We start from the raw sequence: 20,307 nt of genomic DNA, 5'->3' as shown, positions 1-20,307 counted from the left end.
AAAATGCTGAATGACCCTACATCAGTAACTTCTGAATATTTTTTCATTTCTTTTATCCTAGCTATATTGTAATCTAGTACGATCACTACCACAGTCTGTAATTATCCCCCTACTGTCCGAATTTTCCACTGTATACTGTATACTTTTTGTATATATAGATTAAGCATATTTTGTCTAGTCTACAAAATATGTTCCAAAATGTTGCACAGTAGAAGTGATCCATGTACTAATGCATTTTGAGAAATGAGTGGGATTGATGTTATTGGAATACTCGCACAAAAGCTTAGCTTTTCAAAATCTATGCCAAGGGAGCTAAAGACCAATAAGAATTTCAGCTACACAGCACACCTTGCAGAATTAACCTTCTGTAATTATCTTTTGTGCTCTCTGATGAAAGTAAGGTGGATGGGATGGAATTGCTTAAGTGCAACTGAGCACACATGTAGTAACACAGTTGTTAGGACTGACCCAAGAATAGTGTATCCTAATGGTCTGATTCCTAGCTGAAACTGCATGAGCAGTAATTTAAGATTTGATGGATTATTAAGCAAAGGTGATCTGGGAAAGAGTGCAGGAACAATCACTGTTGGTTCCATAATCTTATTTTACAGAGCAGTAAAATATCCTTCCTGAAAGTGTGACCCAGAAATCTATGCCATTTTTTTATTGTCAAACTGCTGGTTACCATCGCACAGGTCAATGCTTAAATAATGCATCACTTTGTAGGTTATTCTCCTTGCTTCATTTCTCACAGACAGTAAGTTCTGGTATCATAGGAGTTCTTTGTTTATGCCATTAATCTCTATTAAGTTCACTGCTGAAAATGGAGGATAATGCTAGATGGTGGTGAAAAAAAATGGCTCAACAGTTTTAAGTATTTTTCTGCTCTTTAGATTTTTTCTTGAACAATCTTTATGAAGCTAACTTATTAGACTAGCAACTCCTTGTGTCTGATTATATTTTTCTTCCCTCTGCAGCTTTAATCCTATGGTAAATAACTGTGTGACCAAGTAAGTTTGTTTGGAACTAGTGAGCACTCCGTGAGTTGACATCAACATGTATTAGGCTGACTAAAATGTCTCACTTTCTCCTCACTTTCATATACCAGTCATTACTGATTCTCTCACATTTAGCTTGTAGCTGTTTGTAGCTCAGGAATTCTTTTATATATTTGTACTGAGTTCACTAAAATAAAATGTTGGCCCATAGTTAAAGATTCAGAAAGCAATAAAGATGATGGTTAACTCTAATAAAACATCCAATCCTAGAGAGAAGCGCCGCTTCCATTGTCATAGGGAAAGGCTTTGAAAGAGAGAAATATGATCATAGGTACAGGATTTAAATTAAAGATGCTTTGAGATGCCAACTGTTAAGTTCTATACAAAGGATGCATATAGGGGGTAAACTGCGTAGCTTCTGCTGTATCACCAGTATGCAATAAAATGGTTTGCTATCACTTTAACAAATAGAACATAACCATTGAGAATTCTGTCAGCCTGAGTTTCTGAACAAGCTGTATTTATTGCCTGTTCAGATACTGATGTGATGAGAGGTCATGTCCTGTTCTGAAATGTCATTACTTACCTGTGTACTATTGTATGCTGGGGGGAAGAACACCAGTATTATTTTTAACATGGCCATTTAAGAAATTTTTGGCAAGGACATCCGCAAATGACATGTCTCAGGCTAGCCTAAAACATTAAATTCACACTGAGTTACTTGTCTTGACTAAAACCAGTTTGGGAGTGATGGAGGAGGTGTGATTTGCACAGACATATTTTTCAGGGCAGCTACGACAGCACATGGCATTATGTAACAAAAATGCTTATGCCTTCCAGAAGGTCTCATTTGAGCGTTAATCTTCAGCACTGACCTTCCTAAATCTGGCAGGGAATATGAGCCCATTGAATATTAACCAGTTTCCAAAGCAAGGACAGAGACTGCTGGAGGAAGACCTAAGATTGCAGTGGATTGTCCTTTCTATTTGCAGACTTTAAGGAACGAGGGAAAAAAAAAAAAAAAGAAGAAGAAGAAGAAGAAGAACAAGAAGAAGAAAAAGAAAATTGTCAACTAGGCCAAGGATAGATTTATTCACAGGAAGTAAGCAGTATAGGGAAGTAAGCAGCATGGTGCATTATAAGCATGTTTAGTAGGTTACTTGAGAGCCATCTCAAATTTTTATAACATGCTACACCAACTTCTGCTCAACTTTGTGCAATGCGAGCCTTACTGCAGAAGTTCCAAGGGTGCCTTATCTTGCTTTCCCACCTGGTCTGTGAATGCAAGAATCATTAACAGTTTCACAGACCACCTGGCTCTTGCTTCTAATTCTAACTAATAATGTAGTTAATATGAATGTTCAGAGTATCATTATTTGTTTTAAACAAAGTAAATACCATCTAAGTACCAGAGAAATATGAGGTCCTGTTTTACATAGTGTCCATTTGAATCCCTCCAGTTTACAGGGCTATGTAGTCTGTAAATAAAAATTATATTATGAACTCATTAGCAAAAATGAAACCAACCATATCAAACAATCTTCATATCTCATCAAAATGAATTCACAAATTAATCACTTCTTTAATTCATGAATTCTCTCACAAATTCTCAAATTCTAACTTGTAATTTGCATGCCTGTGTCCAAAACAGTTGCCTAGGCAAAAGTTGAGTTCTCATTCTTCCCCTTCTTCCTGTATTGCATCAGGAAGCATGAAAGCCTCACAAGTTGATCTACTTCAAAAGCTTTTTTGAGTAAACCAATGTATTTATGTCTGGAAGTTTGGTCTATGCTGTATCAGTGGATTCTGAAGAAATTTCCAGACAATTACAGTGCAAGAATGCAGGAGATGATAGCTGCAAGGTGACAGCAAGGTACTAGTGGCAGTGGTTGCACTGTAAAATATTCTTTCCTGTCCACTGAGTCTTGCCAATCTATTGCTTTGAGTTTGAACAAACAGTTCATCCCATAGTGTCCATCACAGGCTTTATCACAGATTGCGTGTTAGGTCAAAATTGGAGCAGGAGTTGAGAGGACAGTCCTAACTATGTAGTCATAAAGTGTAACAGTAACTTGAATTCCAGAAAGAGAACGCTCACAGAATTGACGAGCTGTTTTGAAAATGACTTAATGTAATGTAATGGCTAAGCAACTCAGAGAGCAAGAATGCTGAGCCAGGAAGAGACACTAGAAAAAAGAAAAGAAAAAAAGAAAAGGAAAAAAAACAAAACACCTTTATTCTTCATGGAAACACATGGAATGAAGTTGCATACAAAATTCAGGGTCTTGTCACATTAAAAATCTGACTGAAATGTGAAGAATCTTTTTCAGCAGTCATGTCAAACCATAGCTCATTCCCACTGTATCTACTTTGTTTCAGTACTGAAGTGAATGTTCTTGCTTACCTGCTCTGTTCACTGTCACACATTTTTGTTATGCTTATTTCTAATGCCTGGTGTAATACCCTGTTGTTTATCTGTAGCATCATAGATATGCTATTAACTGAAGTTTGAGATATATATCAAGTAAGGTTTATATTTGTCTAGTTTTGTTCCCCAAGTCCCATATCCTGCTCCAGTTTCCTTTTTTTAAATTAAAGGAAATTCAAAAGGTGAATTGAAAACATTACAATGCCCAGAGTTCTGGAAAAGGGGAAAAAAAAGAGCTTTCTTTTGTATCCCTGAGGTAAGTATCTTTGGTGCACATTTATAGACAGTAGAGAGTGTTTTTCATAATCCAATCTGGCATTAGCAGAGAAGCAGGAAAGGATGATAAGATCCTGAAAGAATGAAAAAATGCCAAGAATTTTAGCTTAAATTGACTTTGAAATCCATTATTTAGATATATGCACATCTAGCATATGACATATTAATTTTGTATAAGCCTGAATTTTTTTCATTCTGTTCAATAATACTAATCCTATAACTTTCATTGGTCAGTTATATCAGTGTTATTAGTATTATCTATGTCTGGACATCATAGTAAGTACAGTAAGTTAGTTCTATGAGACCTAGTTTCTATGAACACGGGCGCGACTGACACTGAAGATCATCAGGCTATTTAAATACTTGTGCCTTAGCTTGAGTGCTTTGTTTATCAAGGTTCTCCTAAAGAATCACAAGCCAAGGGGAACCAGCAGACTCTCTAGCATTAGTGCTCTTCTATTTCCACTGTCATCACATTTCCAGAATGAATTCATAGGGCAGCTTGGGGAAAAAAGTATGAAATGCTGTAGGCTGTGCTAAATTGGTAATGAATGTGCAAATGCCTATCTGGCAACCTTTAGCTTTTCAGCTAGTTAGCAACTGTTTATCTCAGCAGGTATATCATAACCTCCATTTTGTATGAAAAATATAAGTAGCTGTTTGTATATTTTATCCCCTCTTGTGAACTCTATGCTGTTCATGATCTTCAGAGTGGAGATTATAAGGGCATGTGCTTTATCAAAGGGTAGCTCAATCATCACCATATTCCTGCCGAGTACCTGAAATAACATTCTTGTTTTCACTGCAGTGATAAATGAACAGTTTGTTCACCAGTTAAAGAACCACACTTGTCAACCCCCACTGGAAAAAGAAAAAGCATATTCAGATTTTCAGTGCCTATGGGAGGAAAGGAGGAAGAGGAAGAAAGAGGGGAGGAAGGAGGGCAGGAAGGCAGGAAGGCAAGAAGGCAGGAAGGAAGGAAGGAAGGAAAGAAGGAAGGAAGGAAGGAAGGGAGGAAGGAAGGAAGGAAGGAAGGAAGGAAGGAAGGAAGGAAGGAAGGAAGGAAGGAAGGAAGGAAGGAAGGAAGGAAGGCAGGCAGGCTACCACCACAAACATTAATGTTTGTTCTTGTGATTAATATCATTTCCTAAAACCTATGTGACTGGATCAGTCTCAGGGCTGTAGCTCTTTTTCCAGCTCTTATTTGTTCTGCCCAGGAGAAACAGTCTAAGTAGAAGTCTCCTCTAACATTTTCAACTTTGTTTCCCATCTACCTCTTTTGAGCTTTGATAAAAAACTGTGTAGAGAAGACTACATTTAATTGTGCATGAAATCACCGCCACATAGGAGATGAAAACTATTCTGAGATCTTTTTGGGATTCTATAAATGAAGTTTGCATAAATATTTTTTGTAGCTGTATTATTCAGTGTTAGAAAATGTGAATCATTATAATCTGTTGTATCACATCTTCACATACTTGGAGTTGATAGAATAGCAATATTTACATAGGCAGTACTGAAGCAGAACCAAGATACTTGTCTCATCTTAACATGCAGTACTGAAGGTGAGAATTAGGGTTTCAAAAAACATCTCTATTTCTTTGAATAATAATGATAATAATAACAATAACAATAGTAATAATAATAATAAGGCTAGTTTTGCTGCTTTAACCACCTTATCTGAAAGTTTTCCACAGAAATAATTTGAATGAATATATTTTGGTAATTTACTTTCCAAGGATTCTAATAGAAATGAGTCTTACCAGTACGTCTGCACATGCATGACTTCATAATCAAGGATTTCATGAAGCTGTCTGGAATGCATTGTTTTTTTTCTCAATCTTTATATAATGAGGGAATCATTTTATCACAAAGCAGAAATGTTCTCATATATTGTGCATGATCATTGGTTTTCAAATGGATGAAATTATAAAAATGTTTTATAATTACTCAGAGAACAAAATATATTTAAAGAATATTTAAAGAATACTTAAAGAATAAACAGAACAATTTCTGGTAACTGAGGCTTTTATTCCAAAACAAAGCTCATTTTGCAGTGGTTTTCTAAAACTTCATAGCAGCTGTAACACTAACAACACAACAGCAACAATAGAGCCCTTGAGCAGGAAATCAAGGATGTCACTTTCAGAAGTATACTATATTATTCAGTGCTTGCAAATCGTATTGCTCAAACTGAAATCTGTCGTTTTTATTAAGGTTGCATAGGTTCAATATAGTCAAAAGAAAGAGCAAAACAGCAAATCATTGGGACATTCCCCAAAATATATAGCTGCCTAACCACTGGTAGATTAAGTACACCAGAAACACAGCTGACTATGGAAATTTGTCTGTACATTTTCCCTACTTCTAAGCTCTTAGGCTGAGGTACTAGATACAATACTAGGAGCAGTGATAAAGATGCCATTTTCAGTTTTGCACCCTTAAACTTGAATTTGGCAGTCTTACATTTTAATTCCAAAGCACGGAGGATGAAAATGAGATTGGTGAAGAGCAACACTGCCCTCCGATGGCCGGATTACTTTTTTCACAGAAATAAACACTGGACATATTGGATAGATCTATCTATTCTGCGCCTAGAGTTGTATTGTTAGCAAAATTGCATGCATGGGACTGAGAATTTCAAGCTAGGTTTAAAATATTAATGATTAAAGTATTAACTTACAGAAATATATAAAATAGTTTTATGCAAGATTAAAAATCACTGGAAAACAAAAATGGAGAACACAGTAACATATAAACTGTATAGTGTCAATAAAGATATTTTAACTAGCTTCATGTCTCATTCACTGTCTCATGAGTTTTCTTTACTGTCTCATGAGTTTACAAACCCTGAGATTAAAGATTTATGGGGGATTTTCCAATCCTTTTTAAAATAGGTCAGATTTTTTGAGATCTTAATTTTTAGTCACTGCACAAAGTTTAATAGACACTAGATCAGATAAATAGTGAAAATATTCCCTTTTGAGGCCAATCTGAAAGAAGCATGAGAATAAAATGTGTACAGTTCAAGTCTGTGTATGTACAACTATGTTTATATAAAAATAATTCTTCCTATCAGATATCTATTCTTAGCTCTGTAAACAACTAACTGTTAACATAGCAGACAAGTTTATCATGCTGTTCCTCATTTTAGCTGGAGTCTTTCAGCAATCTTAAAAAACTTACCTCCATTTGATAAAATTTTATAATAACCTTATACATTATATTTATAAAACCTAAGTTTTATATATATAAGTAAAGTATAACATCATCGTATATTTTTCCTGGTTCAGTAGTTTTTATCATAAACATTGTCATGCTCAGTAACAACAAACAGATTTGGAGCATTCATGAAATATTTCCATGGCCATTTTTCAAAGATTTGTTCTCTGGCACATAAGATTCTTTTTAGTGAAAGATACACAGAAGGCTGAAATTTTTCTATTGTCTCTAAAAATAATTATGATGGAGTTAAACTAAAAAATGAAGTGCTGCTTTACTGAAAGCCAGTTTTTCAGATAGTGATATGCCACAAGCATATACTTCTCTCATACATGTAGCAGTAATTTTTATGCTATATTGCTTTGAGATATTGAGTTACTATCATGCCAGATTCCACTCAATTATTTGGACTACCTAGGCTGGCTGTATATAGGCTAATGTTAATAACGTTGTTACAGATCTGATCTATCTGATCTTGTTCCTATCCTGAAAGATGTCAGCTACAGAACAGGCTTAATGTTCCATTTGTTCCAAGGAGACATTTGAACTCTTTCTGCTCACAAAAATAAAAAACCTCTTTCCATACTTACTTTCACTACCACTTACACCTACCATTATACAATATGATATGTTAATGCTGACATTTTTAAAGACTATTACAGGAAGAAGATATTCTGATTCCATTTATATTCTAAGAAAGTTGTTTAACCTACTTCTTTATACTAGTGTTAAATGTCACCTTACCAATTACTCAGATCATGGGAAATGAGGGAAGGATAAGGTTATGTTGTACATCTGCACCTAACACAAAATCAATATATATTTCAGTCTTTAAGTATTTCTGAACTTATATTAAAATCACTATTCTAGTGCCCCAGGATTATTAAAAGAAAATAAACATCTGGCCTGAACCTTTCTTGCTGCAATTTAAGAATATTGTTTCCTGCCTCAACTGTATGATGAGCATATTATTTGCTATATCCACACAGTAGCATTTTATATTTATAGCAGTTTGTTGTTTCCCTAAACTCACGTATTTGAGAGACCCTTCTAAATTTCATTATAGTTTACAATTTTGAGACCCCAGATCTTCATTATGGTTTTTAATTATCTTTGATCGCAATGCAGAGATTTTAACAGGGATGGAGCATGAGATATTATTTGGGAAAGCAATCCCAGATGGCTTTCTGACTGTAATCTACTAAATTTCAGAAATAGGGCAGCCTAGAGGACTGGGGAAGTGATTGTTTTGCTTGGCTCTTGTGAGGCCACACCTCAAAAACGATGTTGTTGTGAGCCCCCCCCACTGCAGGAAAGACATCATGGTGTTGGAGCGTCCAAAGAAACACAGTGAAACTGGTGAAGGATCTGGAACATAAGTCTCATGTGGAGCAGCTGAGAAAACTGGGTTTATTTAGCCTAGAGAACAGGAGCTTCAGGGACGTTATTGCTCTCTACAGCTGCTTTAAGGAGGCTGCAGAGAGGTGCAGGTCAGACTCTTCCCCAAGCAACAAGTGATAGGACAAGAAAAAATGGCCTCAAGTTGCACCAAGGGAGACTGGATATTTGGAAAAATTTCTTCACTAAGTCGTGTATCATTGGAACAGGCTGACCAGGGAAGCAGTTGAGTCAAAATCCCTGCCGTTATTTAAAAGATGTGTAGTTGTGCTGTTTAAGGACATGGTTTAGTGGTAGAGTTGGAAGTGCAAGGTTGATGCTTGGACTTGGTAACCTTAGAGGTCTTTTCCAACCTAAATTATTCTACGATTCTATGGACTGCCAGTTGTACTTTGTTCTGCAGTAATATTGTTTCTGTTGAAATATAATCCTTATAATAAATTTCCACGGGCATTTTTTCAGTTACCAGACCTTTGGTGTCAGCCTTCTGACTGACTTTTTAAAATGCTCAGCATCTACCTAGCAACATTTTGATTATGAGACATTTTCATATAAAACAGGATCAAAAATTTACTTAAGTCAGAATATCTGCCTGACCATATGACCTCTGCTATCCTAGGGGGAAAAAGGAGAAGGAGAAGGAAGGGAAGGGAAGGGAAGGGAAGGGAAGGGAAGGGAAGGGAAGGGAAGGGAAGGGAAGGGAAGGGAAGGGAAGGGAAGGGAAGGGAAGGGAAGGGAAGGGAAGGGAAGGGAAGGGAAGGGAAGGGAAGGGAAGGGAAGGGAAGGGAAGGGAAGGGAAGGGAAGGGAAGGGAAGGGAAGGGAAGGGAAGGGAAGGGAAGGGAAGGGAAGGGAAGGGAAGGGAAGGGAAGGGAAGGGAAGGGAAGGGAAGGGAAGGGGGAATTATAATTGAGTAACAATTTTAAAACTTTAAAACTTTATGTTCTTTAAAACTCTATGTTCTAACTTGTCAGTTTTCCTATCTCTATTTTATTTGGAATGCATTGAAGTAGTTGGAGTACTTTTTCCATTGTTTTTTACTGTTTTCTTGTTACTGTTGTTGCTGTTGTTTTTCTAGGAATTGAACCTACATCTAGAGTTGTGCTTTTCAGGCATTTTTTAGTTACCTTTTGTAAATATATTATATTGTTGCTTTTTTATTGACACTTTTTCTCTACATGTATTTTTCAAGCTGTTAGACCATTTCTGCCCTTGCATAATCTCCTTGGCTTGACCAAAATTCCTCAGAGGGAGGATCTTTTATTCTTGTTTTTCACTTGGAGATAGATTTGATTTTACCACGTCCATGCCCACAATAATATGGATGGGTTTCCTGACTCAAATTGCTTGTCTGTCCAGATGCATCTGTTTTACATTAAGAAAAAATAAACAGTGCATTTGATCTTAATTTTTTGATGGGTCTTCAAATCTGCCATTATCGTATCACTATCAGCTAAGTATCTTAGTTCTCTTGACAGATTTCCATTTCCTCAATCCATCTTCTCAAACAATAAAAAGCCATTCTTAAGGCCTTACACTGCAGAATCTTTTTTCTTAGCATGTTCTCATTCATGCTGGCTGCATTTTACAGACAGGACAATGAAAGTGTGACAGAAAATACTTACCTTTAAGCTTATGTTTCCATGCTTTCCTGAATCAAAGCTCAAATTATAAATCAACTTAAAATTTCTCAGTGATTTTCAAAATAGTATAGCAATATGGTTCCCTCAACAACTAATATGTTTAGTCTTCACAAACATGCATGATATTTTAAAACTATTCTGAATTGACCAGTTGTCTGTCCCATCCAAAGACTTTTTAAAGCATGGCACTAAACCACTGATTTTAGTAGACTGATCTGCTGAAATAGCATAGACATTTAATGTGTCTTAGCTTCTTTTTAAATACTGGCAAGATTTTAAAAATTCTAGTATTTTTGTAAGTGCAGCAACTAAACAATATGTATTATTTCATTAGGAAATCACTTTTGAACTTGTTTTCTTAACATGCTGAACATTAAATACAAAGTATTTAGGAGATGTGTGTGTTTGCATATATATTTAAAATATCTCAAAAAGCTGAGATAAATACAGTGAATTTAGATTTGAAATATCCTCTATAAATACATAACATAGCAAGGTTCAAATGCAAATATGTTTTTTTGTTTTGTCTTGTTGGTTTTTTTGTTGTTGTTTTAATATATGTAAGCATTATTCTGTGATCCCCTAGGGCCTGCTTCACAATCAGCTGACATCAATGGTGTCAGTAACAATGATGTCACTAAGATGCTCCTTCTTTGGGTTTGGATCAGGCATACTGGCAACTACTTCCCACTTGGACCAATTTGCTTTGTAAGATTTTGTTGACATAATTCCTAAAAAAAGGAATAGGCCATTCTTAAAAATATATATACATATATTTTATAAGCCTAAGCTTAGCTGATCCTTCCAGATATCAGAACATCTGGCCATCTTGGGTGATAAAAGGGGGCATATCTCCTTGCTATCTAAATGCCAGTATATAAAAAAAATAAAATAAAATAAAATAAAAATAAAAAAAAAAGCAATGAAATTGAACCTACAACTCCGGGAAAGAACATTTTGGTTCTATTATTCTGCAAAATTGCAGGAGAACTAACACAGCCTGGGGAAGATTCTGAAATGAATTATCCTTAGCTGCACTTTCCCTTATGGCTGGATTCCAAAGCAAAGCACTTTCCTTCTATTCCCTATAAATATCTTTTCCTGTCATCTCCTGGTTCATTTTACATTAGGGACATGATCAGCTTTTATCTGCTTTTAAAGATCCATTTCTGACAGAAGGTAATGGCATTTTGAACTTTTTGCCTTCCCTATCACTTTAGATTTTTTTGCGCAGTGAAGTTGGTCTTTTTTCCTTCTTAGTTTGCAGATGGTGAAAACTGATGTATCAGCCTCCTTCATGTTTCCCATTGGGCACCAAGAAATGAAAGGGCAAAATGCCAGGTCTGAAGGAAATCAAGAGACAAAAATTCAACAGTGTCATTTTTTTTCCTCAACTTTTTGTTTAGCTTGGATTTCATGTTTTCCCTGCCAACTAGGAAAGATGGAATCACTCCAATAACATTTTAGGGGAATTTCTGAACTACCAAAGCGGTACTGCTGTTGATGGAGACAATGCTTTATAAATACTATGACATCTACATTCAAGGGAGCAATAAATAATTCAGAGTGCTTACAGGGTTTCCAGTCTCTGGTTCCCTCTATAGTCCACTAAAGAGAAGTAGCTGTACCAAGCAAAGCACTTAGGTAATCTGCTTAGCCCCACTGCTGCAACTAATATTTTTTCTGCTGACTGAATAAAGAGACTTTGTCAGACAGTTTGTTGGCCTGGATTAACCACTGCTGCTTGGAAACCAGACACTAGTTTAGTCCCTATGAAAAGGTTAGTTGTCTTTGCTAGTCAGATTAATATATCTCTTGGTGTTTAAGCCTCTCTTTGGGTCATGTTTTTTGGGCATCTTTAATCTAGAACAAAGCATGATGCAAACAGTTTGATGATTTAACAATTATTTATTCATTAATACTCACAAAACATGACTAGGAGCTGCTGAGTCAAGCATTAGCTTGCTCACTTCCCCTGACAAACCACGCAGAGCTTTTGCTGACAAGGTAAGTATTATTCCTGAGAATAGGTGTCAGCTTCACAGTATTTGATAGATTGGCATCTAAACAGTTGGGGGGCAGTGGGAAGCTTACAACAGGCCTTACCAAGACAGAAGTTTACATCAGTCTTAATGACACAGAGTTTCTAATTTCTCCTTAATAGCTTGCTGTTTATATTTAGATATTCATTAGCAGAAATAACAAAATAGTTTATCCTTTTCTCATATGCAAGATCAGCCCAAGCAAGATGCTTAATATAGCGAGTAAATGCCATTGCTGGGCTTGGGATCAGTGACGGCCTGTGAGAAATTTGGTGGCAGTAGTAGACTCTTAGGAGGCACAAAGTCATGATTATCACAGCTAACACTAACTAACCCAGCTGACCACAGCCACTGCTGAGCTGACACTGGAATTCAAGGATGGAAATAGCTGTGGAAATGAACTGCTATTTCATCCTACTGGAATTCTTGTTCAGATTGTTGTTCAAACTCAAGCAAAGCTTTGTCCTAGCAGTCATATTGTTGCCAAGTGGGAAAAATACTGCAATGGTGTGAATTTACCTTGAATAGCTGGTGAAACGCTTTGATAAGACCATTTGGATCTCTCAATCATGATCCACAGTCAGTAGAAGATTACAAAACTCTTTTGTACTGATAACATTTGACCAACATACCTGATCATCAGCACCAGAATCCCCTGGATCATCTGCCTCTATACACATTGTTGTTGGTAGGAAGTATTAGGAGTCTATATACTGTGTTCTGAAAGCAGTTTGGAATTGTGGAGTGAAGAATTAAATACTCTCTGACCTCTCTTTAGTGATATCTCACCACAGTTGAGCAAGAAGTACAATTATTATCTGATACAGCCTAATGAAAAAAAAATATCCTATGGAGAATCCAGAAGGCACGTAGAAACCATAAAAGGTTTTATGACTCAGAGAAATATGTGTGGTACTTTGTAATAAAGGTTGCAGTTCATACCAACCAGACCTAAATCTGCACTTTAGCCCTATGAATAACATCCGTGGTCTTAATACAAGTAAAAATACACTATTTTCCAATCACATTGAAAGACAACATAATATTCTATTAAATATTATCTTTAGGCACTGATTATATTATAGAATGGAAAATTAAGCCAAGAAAGGTTTAAAAGAGACAAGAAAAAATCAGATTAAATCAAGTAATATTTTTATTGGAGATTAAATTTATAAAATTAATAAGGGAGATTTCCTCATTAACAGTTAATATTAAATTCATAATTTTCTATTAAATATTTCTTTTAGTTCTTGTGTAGTTAAATTATAATCACTGCTACATAAAGCAATTCAAAACTAAATACAGTGAATTAATGTAACTAATATTTTATTGCATTTTTATTTCTGATTTGCCATTAAAGAGAAAAGCATAAAATCACCAAAATAACTACATAGTTGTTAAGTGAATTGACCTAAGTGGGATGTGAGTAAGGAAACCTGCATACAGAAAATTTGTGAACTTCACAGAATCACAGAATCACAGAATGGCTTGGGTTGGAATGGACCTCAAGGATCATGAAGCTCAACCCCCCACAGGCAGGGCCACCAACCTCCACATTTCATACCAGCCCAGGCTGCCCAGGGCCCCATCCAACCTGGCTTTGAACACCTCCAAGGATGGACGGGGCATCCACAGCCTCTCTGGGCAGCTGTTCCAGCACCTCACCACTCTCATAGGAAAGAACTTCCCCCTGATATCCGACATAACCTTCAACTTAACTTCAACTTATGTGCAGTGTCAATGGAAGGCATAAAGTATCATATTCCTGGCTAATACACAGCATCCTGGAAATGTATTATAGTAGTAGTATTATACAGTAGTTGTTATCTGCTGCATTTTTTTAAGCCTCACAGAGTAAGTGGGAAATTTCTCTCACTTGCAGGTTGAAAAATTGAGGTTTTCTTGTGTGTATCTTTCTGCGATGATTCTAAAGATAAAGTCAGAAAGTGCACAAAGTTTCAGAATTTCTTGGAAAAGCCTAAAATCACTGCCAATTAACAGCTCTTTGTAAAAAAAGGGCATTTAGAAAGATACAGCTTAAGATGACTGAAAATAGACTGTGCTGGTTAAGTGGCTGTTAAACTTCTGTAATTAACTTCATTATGTAGGGAAGTATCTTTTAAAAAGTTAAACAGAAGAGAAATTCAGCAGAACTAGTGTCACTGAACAGCAGAAATCCTAGTGATTCACAAAGTAATATAAAACCTCATCACTGAGAATCAAAAATCTTGTTTTCTTATCGTGGAAGAAAACAGCTTCTTTATTTGCGCTTAGATAGGAGTCATATGAGAAGAATAGTGATAAACGATTAAATTGGTTGCCTCCAGATGCATAATATATTTTTCCTAAGGTGTGACAAATCCAGCAAGAAGAGTGATTCTTAAAAGAGGAAAGACTCTGAAACTGATAATTAAATATGTCTTACTCTGCCAGAAAAGTGAAGAAGTTCTCTTTTGGAGTTGCATAAATAACCAGAAGAAAATCTAAAAAAGAGCTAGAGAGACCAGTAGTTCCTTTTTTTCCAGAACAAGGGGCAGAGGTAAAGATTTTGGTGCAGCTCAGAGAATGAAATGTCACTCTGTTAGGAAATTATGAGTAACTTCTGGCATTTTCTAACTTTAACACTTTGGATTTCAATGTCTTTGAGCCCATAACATGCATATTTATTATTTTTTTTTTAAGGTAAGAGCTGGAACATCATGAGTCCATATATCTAACTTAAGCTCTGGGGCAGAGAAAGGAAGAGAACATAAATAACTGTATAGCCTTTGTTGCAATCCTAGCTCTTCCATTTACTGTCACAGATGAAATTATTTCATGTACAACCATCAGTAGTGTCCCATGTGAAGGATAACATAGATTAGCAAACTATCTAACAGCAGGACAGGAATAAATTAGCTAGCAGGTATAAACTGTACAACTCAATGTTAAGAAAAGGTAGTCTGTAACAAATAGAAAGTGACAGTGGAGAAAAAGATCTAAAGAACAGGACGATTACTGTACTGTAGATATACAGCCTATGATGATTCCAACATTTTCTGCAAAGTCTTACATCCCTTTGTCAACAGCTGTGAGAGGTAGACTCCATCTCTATAACACAGGACAGTGCACCCCGCTTTTACTTCTGTGGCCCTGTGGGTTGGCAGTGGTGGTTCACTGTGGAGCTGAGGACCCAGATGTAGACCTGAGGCAAGATCTGTGAACAGCTGCGGGGATAGGGAAAGACAGCAGGCACTGCGGTTTTGTGAAATTGACCTGATAATTCCTGGCAACTCTGTGCACAGACCAAGGTAAGAACAATGATTTGCAGTTAAGTATTGCCTTGGAGGTCAAGGTCCGGCACTTTTATGCTGTACATGAATGTCTCACAAAGCGGTTTGCTTGATAGTACACCTATTTTCTAGAACTGAGAATTGGGTTGGCTGCAAAAGGGCAGTTTCTGCATTAGTATGACCATGGGTTGCTGAGAGAAATGGGGAAAAAGAGTTCCAAGGGAGGGGACAGAGAGAAGGTCTTTGGAGCAGTGCCTGTTATAAGTCCTTTAGGAAGTATGCTGAAAAGCTGGAAGAGTAATTCAAGAACCAGAGATAAGGGTAAATAGAAAATGATTAGGAATTGTGGTGTTGTATGGCCTAAAGAACCAATTGTAGGGGAATCAGTATTTAGGCCAAAATACAAGTCTGACAAAGATTGCATTTGTCAGACTTTGAACATGCATGTAAACAGTAAAACTTTCTTTTTGGAGGAGTCTGCATATGCTGCTTGTTGGATTCAGGGAATACAACAGCCAATCATAGCTAGATGAAATTCTGTAGATAAGGAAGAACAGAGAAACCCCAGATGGAATCCTTGAAGTTCCTCTGTATCTCTCCTTAGGATTAAAACTCATTCACTTTCCTCTATGGAACAGCATCCCCCCCTTACCGTCTTTGAGTCAAGTCGTGTAACTACAGGAGGGAGGCTGGAGACAGCTGACAGAGTGGAGGGTATTGGCTTGGATCACCTCCTTAACAGCCCATCTGACAGAATTCTGCAACTAGTGCTGATGATGAAAAGAAAAATCTCTGTCGACTTAAGAAAAGAATTGGAACAATGTAAAAGGAATATTATAAATTTTCCCTTTCCTAAATCTAACTGCATTAACCCCACTAATACGTCCATGTATCCCCTTAGGGAAGTTCCAGTGTTACCAGGAGATACAGGATTTGTAAAGTCCTCTCTTACTAGTGGAGTGAGAAATTTTAAAAGCGAAATAAAATCTTTAATGGAAGACCCTATTGGATTAGCAAAACAGTTTGATTAATTCTTGGTCATCTTAAACTTATAAAATACTGGGACTTAATTTAAATGGGAACACTTTAAGAATAACAGGGGTACAGAGTAGGGAATGATAGTTTCAATTTTTGAGAATGCTGAATTAAAATAGGAAGATAAAACAATCACAGGGAAATTGTTAAATGTGCCAGAAGCAGGTACCAATTCACTGGGGAGAGATTAAATAGTTAAATTAGGATTGCTGTTGAAACCTTGTGGAACAGGTATAAAGGTGTCAATGAATTTGTTAACAGCTGATGATAAAAAGAAATAAATCCAAAGGCAGGGGAAGGAAACTGACTCACAATTACTCCCTTAAAAATAACTGTCTAAGGAGGATGTGAAGCTGTGAAATAGTGACAATATCCCATACCTTTAGAAGAGAAAATGAGTCTAAATCCTGTAATACAGACATTGGTTAAAGATGATCTTCTGGACTCCAGTATATCACCCTATAACACTCTAATTTTGTCAGTATGGAAGGCAGATGGCACATATTGACTGGTGCAAGATCTAAGAAAAATTAATGAAATAGTTCTCAAGTGACACCTAGTGGTTCCTAACCCTTGTACTTTAATGAGTCAGATCCCACACAAACACAAATGGTCTAGTGTAATAGACTCAAAAGATGCTTTCTGGACCTGCCTTTTGGACTCAGAGAGTCGAGATCTTTTTGTCTTTGAATGGGAGGACCCAGAAACAAGACAAAAGCAGAAATACAAGTGGATTGTTTTACACCAAAGGGTTCATGAAATCATTTGAACAAGTGCTGGAGAAAGTTTTGGAAAAGTTTCAGGTTGAAGAGGGGGTAAAGTTGTTATAGTATGTGAATGATTTGCTGATTTGTGGAGCAGAGGAGTCTAAAGTAAAAGAGACTACAAGTAAACTCTTGAACTTCTTGGAAGAACGTGGGCTAAGAGTGTCTAAAAATAAACTGCAGTATGTGGAAAAAGAAGTCAAATACCTTGGACATGTGATTTCTGAAGGAAAATGGAGAATAAATTCTGAAAGAATTGAGGGAATTGCGCAGCTTCTCTACCCAGAACAAAGGGGGAGTTGCAAAAGTTTTTAGGTTTAATTGGATACTGTTGATTATGAATAGAAGCATATGCACAAAAAAAAAAAAAAAAAAAAAAAAGATGTTGCATCTCAAACTATCAGAAGAAGAACCTGGAATATTTTTCACTACAGGCAACCATTGTGCCCTATGGTCCCTTACTCAAAGTGCTGCTTATTGTGACAATTACTCTCTAGGACAACTAGTGTCAATTGATTTGCCCTACATTGGTTCTGTCGCTTTGACCCTCAAAGAGCATCTTAACAAATAAATCTGGAAGGCTTAAGATGATCAGGGGAAAATGCACAAAATTAACCATCTGGATTTCACCTGCCTTCTGATCTTCTGCTCCTTCTCCTGAGATCCCTGCAGTATCATTAGTGTCACTGTTTTGGACAGGCATCTTCTTCAGATTAATATTTGCAATTGCTTATGCTGACCCTATCACATTCACTGATTGGTCATGGTCCCATGACCACACTGGACATAGTGGGCATATGGGACCAAATTCTAATTCTAACAGAGGCTTAACCCTTTCTACTATGGTTAAGCACAGTAATGAAATGTATTCAGGAAATGAATGGGGCCAGGATAGTACTGGCTAACTCCCCCAACTCCTGGAAAATGCAGGATGAAGAATAAAAGTATGGTGTTGGATGTAACAAGTGATCTATGTGTATTACAAAACCCCTGCAGTCTTCCCCATCAGCACTGGAAACCAACCAGCAATTCTTATCTAATATGTTATCTCAATGGGAAAGAATAAATATAAGACCAATAGTTAACTGTAGATACACTTGCCCTAACTCAAAATAATGTCTTCCTAGCTCTTAGTTGTAGAAGGTAAAGGAAACACTTTACCCACTGAAATTCAAAAGGCGATCTCAGACAATGCAAACAAATCTGAAAGAGAATTTCAATCTTAGAAGCATCTAGTTAATTTTACTTATGATCCTTTTAATAACTATGCTATAGCTTTTGTCCTAACAATACACAGTGCTTCAGTGTATACCATATACCCAATCATTGCGCTGGGACTGAATCACAACTGGTTTATACTCTACCCATTAGAACACAGAGTATGGGCCCAACAAAATGGAAACAAATGGCAAACTGTTGATGTTAGATCATGCGCTGTATGGGAACAAGGATTTATTTGTTAGAGTAATACCATCAGGGCTCAAGACTTTTGTCTTGACACAGAGCAAAATATTTGCTATTTTGAGATGTATCCCGGTGAGACCCCTGAAAGAGTTGATACCTATATTGGAAAAAGATGTGTGTGTGTGACAACCTCTTGGAATTTTATACTCATAGGTAATATTACTATAGATACAAACAATCACTCAAATGTTTGTGTTTGTAACTTTACCAACATTATGGAATGTGACTCTAATTATTCAGTTCCAGTTACATCATATCAGTTGTTACGATCCAATTACACATTAATCCAGAATTTGCTACCTGCACAAAGTGGATTCTTGCTTTATTAAAGAAATTACAACATGATGATCTGTACCAACTGCTAGAAAGCATCCAAGATAATGGACAAAAAAGCTCTAATTACTGTTCACCATGATACAAAAGAGATACACTGTGTCCTAAAAAGGGTGAAGAAAGATGGAGAACACCATTAGTAGGAAATGCTTCTTGTATGGTCACAAACAGCAAGAGGAGTTTTTAATTCTGTGCTTCACCCAGTTGTAATCTTATTAATCCTAACATTGATGTGTTTATTGCTTGTAATCATATTATATGTGAAAGTCTGGCACATGCTGAGGTGACTTGCCCAGCTCGAATTACCCAAGGAATTTGCAAGTTGGCCTAGGTTGTAGATTACTTTTTGTAGCCTCCTGGTGATCCACGGGAAAGGCAAGTTCTGTTAAGCACACTGGTGGCACTCATGTTTTGCTCCTTTGCTTTATGCGACTTCAACACACATATCTTTCTCTTCTCCCCTCGTTCCCCTCAATGATTTTTTTCTTAATACCATCATGGGACAGTGATAACAAGGCACCGAGTGGTGTGAGAAGCAGGAACAATGCTTGTCTCAAAGCTTGTTCAATGGCACCCATCTGAGACATGAGAAGCTGGAGAATGCTTGGCTCAAAGCCTGTTCAACAGCACCCATCCAAGGAATGACCTGACCGACAAGTTTTTGAAGTTTGTGGTTGACTACCATGAGCACAGTGGTAAGAGGACAGATGTGCTGTTCCTCATGACGAATAAAATGTCAGTATCCTAACAGCTACCATCACCATGATGGACAGGACATAATGTCCCTGATAATTGGGGTAGGCAGGCCCCAAGTGTTCCAAGAAAGAATGAGTACCCCTCCGCCGAACTGCAACTGTGTTAATCATTGAGACATTACTGACCAATCTGATGCCTCCCCACGGACTAACAAAATGTTGGATCCTTTGGTGGTGACTATCCCCACTCTGTAAGCCGTTTCCTAGAATTTCTTTCTTTACTATCGCTAACTTTCCCATCTTCCCCACATTCCTTAGTACTACAGTCTGATTATGCATTGATTCAAGACTTACTACCTGTTTTCTATATTAGAAGTGTTTTATAGTCTGGTGCAAAAACACAAGAAGGGTACAAAGAAAAAGAGAGGAAATTGTAAGAGGTAGATTGTGTTTTTGTAGTGGAAATTTCCAGTATTTTTGTATGTAGTGTAGGATAAGTTGTTTTTCACAAAGAAAGCTGCTGAACAGAGTGATGTTGAGACTGGGGCATTCTGACGTGGGTAGAATTGGCACAGGCACAAGGTAAGTTAAAGATGCAGGGTGGGGAGAGCCTAGTACAGGACAGAACAAATGCACTAACTTTTAGAAACATTGCCCTCCTATCTCCATAGAAAAGTAAAGAACATACCTAAAAGCAGTAGCTGGTAACAGACCTTGTATCATAGCAACAGCATCAGGA

At 36.9% G+C, this 20,307-nt stretch overlaps 1 pseudogene; it reads left to right on the top strand.

Annotated features, from left to right (window-relative positions):
- The first annotated feature begins 16,947 nt into the window (after positions 1–16,947).
- On the top strand, positions 16,948–20,307 carry LOC149919912 (uncharacterized; annotated as a pseudogene).

This window comes from Phasianus colchicus, chromosome 1, assembly GCF_987193195.1.
Source record: "Phasianus colchicus chromosome 1, bPhaCol1.hap1.1, whole genome shotgun sequence".
NCBI lineage: Eukaryota > Metazoa > Chordata > Aves > Galliformes > Phasianidae > Phasianus > Phasianus colchicus.
Note: the sequence above shows the minus strand (reverse complement) of the source record. Positions and strands in the feature narration are given on the sequence as shown.